The sequence below is a fragment of the Cicer arietinum genome, chromosome 7 (assembly GCF_000331145.2).
Source record: "Cicer arietinum cultivar CDC Frontier isolate Library 1 chromosome 7, Cicar.CDCFrontier_v2.0, whole genome shotgun sequence".
Taxonomy (NCBI): domain Eukaryota; kingdom Viridiplantae; phylum Streptophyta; class Magnoliopsida; order Fabales; family Fabaceae; genus Cicer; species Cicer arietinum.
In genome coordinates, this window is record NC_021166.2 from 9032099 (window position 1) to 9032779 (window position 681).

Consider the following 681-nt stretch of genomic DNA (forward strand, 5'->3'; position numbering starts at 1 on the left):
TATTCATGTTTGGTGGAGTAAATTAACTTTCCATGTTGATGCATCGAGTCAACCTTCAGAGTTATCTGTGAAACATGAAATAGATGTCATAGTGAAAAAGTTTGAAGAACTTGATGTACCTGGAAAAATTTCACTTAAAGGTAAATTACGAGAGATCGCGTATCTATCGACTACGTCGATGTTTCCACCGGTTGCCAAGGTTAAAACAAAAGGTGCACCAAAAAAAGGCAAAAGTAAGGTATCAAAAAGAGATAAATCAACCAAGCGTGATCCATCTTGGTGGGAGTATGTGGATGCAAGTGTTCGATGTAGTGGTACAAATGCATGTAGCACTATAGATACCAGTAAAGTAGAAAAGCTAGCACCTCGACCATCAGTCCAAAAGCTCACACCTCGACCATCAATTAGCAAAGTTCAACAACCAAGAGTTCTCCCCTTCAAAGATTGGTTGCCAGTTGAAATTCATAAATTCATAGATGACATTATTGATGTCGGTGATGATGGTAATTGTGGATATCGTGCAGTTGCAGCTTTACTTGGAATGGGTGAGAACTGTTGGGCATTCATCCGTCAACAGTGTGTGATAGAGCTTCAAGAGTTCATGTCTCATTACGAGATACTATTTGGTGGAGAAAATTATGTTCGACAACTTATACACAATGTGTATGTTGAGCAAGTTGC